The 2,317-nt window shown below is 52.2% G+C and overlaps 1 non-coding gene across 1 annotated transcript; it reads left to right on the top strand.

Annotated features, from left to right (window-relative positions):
* The first annotated feature begins 518 nt into the window (after positions 1–518).
* TRNAQ-CUG (transfer RNA glutamine (anticodon CUG)) lies at positions 519–590 on the top strand. Its single transcript has one exon. It is a non-coding gene; the product is annotated as a tRNA-Gln (tRNA).
* Positions 591–2,317: the final 1,727 nt, after the last annotated feature.

The raw sequence follows: 2,317 nt of genomic DNA, 5'->3' as shown, positions 1-2,317 counted from the left end.
AGAAGTAAGGGATGGCTTGAAATAGAGCTTTATTTTGAAATCTGATACGCTGTAGACAGCGCCAAATAACTAAATAAGCTATTTTGAAATAGACTGAAAATAAGCTATTATTTTGAGTTTCGAGGGCTGTGTAGATGCACCCCAAGGGCATGGACTTTGACATCTCTGTATGTAACTGAGTGCTGTATCATTTTCACATCATTCTTCTTGGTCTTGCTTTTCTCCTGATAAGAAGCCTTCACTTTGAGGCACGTTGGCTGGCAGGGTGGGATTGTATCCACTGGGATTTTGAGTCCTCGTTCACAGCAAAGTATTTCTATCTGTGCTTTTTTATTGCTCTGTTTTCTACTTAGAGCGGATATTTTATTGTTTCAAAAGCGATCAAACAATAATAAAATCCAAGAGATAGGGCCGGGCAGAAAGTCCAGAGAGATGAAGCCGCTGGAGGGAAGCCAACAGTGCAAAGTGCCAGCCTGAAAATTGAGAATCACAGGTGCTCAGAAGCAGGCTTAACTGTAGGTCCCATGGTGTAAGGGTCAGCACTCAGGACTCTGAATCCTGCAATCTGAGTTCAAATCTCAGTGGGACCTGCTGGGCTGGTTTGTGACAAGAGCTAAACCCCTTATCCTGGGGTTTCTCTATGGTTTTTGTTCTCCTTGGAGCTAGGTCCCTGACTGGCTGTGATAGGCTAGCAGCCTGGAACTTACCAGTCTGGCTAGATATTGAGGAGGGCTGAAGTTGTGTTTCTCGTTGCTTCCCCTGATGCCCTCGTGTTGGGTCCCTACAGCTGCCAGGCTGTTTCTCTTGCCCCCAGGATGCTAAAAGGAAACAGTCAGTGCCTGGCTTAATAGCCAAGGAAAGGCAGGAGCCCAGTCCAAGGAGGGAAGGGCTGCACGGTGATTTCTCACCTTCATGCAGCTGGTGGCCTGTGCTTGCCAGGGCTGTGCTGGTGCCACCACATTTACTTACTGAACCTAACATTTGCAGAATTTTAAAACACTGCACACAGGGTATTTAATTTTGGTGCAGTTGTGGGGGAGCTGTGGGCAGCGGGGGGAGGGGTGTCTGTGGGTGTTCCTGGTGCCAGCTGGGGTTGTCTCATTCTAAGGCTCAGTTCACTCAACAACCACTGCAGTGCAACTGCCCTTCAAAGTGCCCAGTCCCTGCCAGGATCACTAAAATACTGCACAGCCCCATGATACCTCCCAGCTCCACGTGCCCCTGCCAGTCCGGCCCTGGGGTGCTCTCCCTGTGCCCATACAAGGAGCTGTGCATGTCAGAGCCTCCTGTCAATTGAGCTGTAGTTTTCTTGCCCTGGAGGCTAAACACTTTGTGGCCGGGTGGGCAATGGGGAATGTTTGGCTGAAGCACCTGCCTGGTAACAGGCAATCCTAGATTTGAGTCCCAGTGGTGCCTTGTTGTAGGCCTTAGCTGTTCTCTGCTTGGGGTTTACTATCCCCTTCTGGGAAACAGAAGAGACCTCCACTGGCTGTCCAAGAAATTGCTTGTTTGGGAAAAGGCTTCCTGGCGAGGAGCAGCCGTATGACCAAGATCTCTTTTGGAATGTAAAGGCAATTCCAAATCTACTGTGTCCCTTCCCCAAGCCCGCCCCCCTACCCTAAAGCCTTGCTCTACTCACGCACTGCTCCCTCCTCCATCTCTCCTCCTCCCCACGCTCATTCACTTTTAGTGGGTGAGGGCAGGGGATTGGGCTGCAGGAGGGGTATGGGTTGCTGGCTTTGAGGAGCTCTGAGCAGAAGCAGGTGCTTGGGGTACAACAGAGTGTTTGGGGATCACAAGGGGGCATGGGTGCTGACTCTGGGAAGGTTTTGTGGGGCTGAGGTGCAGGTTCAGGGGGAGGAGAAGTGTGGATGCTGGCTTTGGGAGGTGTCCAGGGCTTGGGCTGGGGGGGCAGGAGGGGCATGAGGTGCTGGCTCTGACAGGGGGCAGGGTTTGTGTGGGGTTGAGGGGCGCTATGTCTGGGAGTAGGCTCAGAGCTGTGGCTTTGGAAGGGGTACAGGAGAGTGTGCTGGATCTGACAGGATGTTAGGGGTGGGGCTGGGTTGCAGGAAGAAGTTTGGGTCTTCGAGGAACTTTGGGGGTGGGGCTTGGATGCAGGTGGGCGCTTTGTGGAGCCCTATTGCTCACAGCTAGCACCACCCTCACATTTCCACCGGGGTCAGCCACAAAGGCTGACAGGGAGCCCATACAGTCCCCTATCTCAGCTAAAATGGAGGGCTGGCTCACACCCACTCAGACACAGTTTTGCTTGTGCCCAGAAACACCCTTCTTCTCCTGAACTGCAAGGCCTATAATA

This window comes from Pelodiscus sinensis, chromosome 18 (genome assembly GCF_052426305.1).
Source record: "Pelodiscus sinensis isolate ZL-2025 chromosome 18, ASM5242630v1, whole genome shotgun sequence".
Lineage (NCBI taxonomy): Eukaryota > Metazoa > Chordata > Testudines > Trionychidae > Pelodiscus > Pelodiscus sinensis.
The sequence above is the reverse complement of the archived record's forward strand: the minus strand, read 5'-3'. Positions and strand labels throughout refer to the sequence as shown.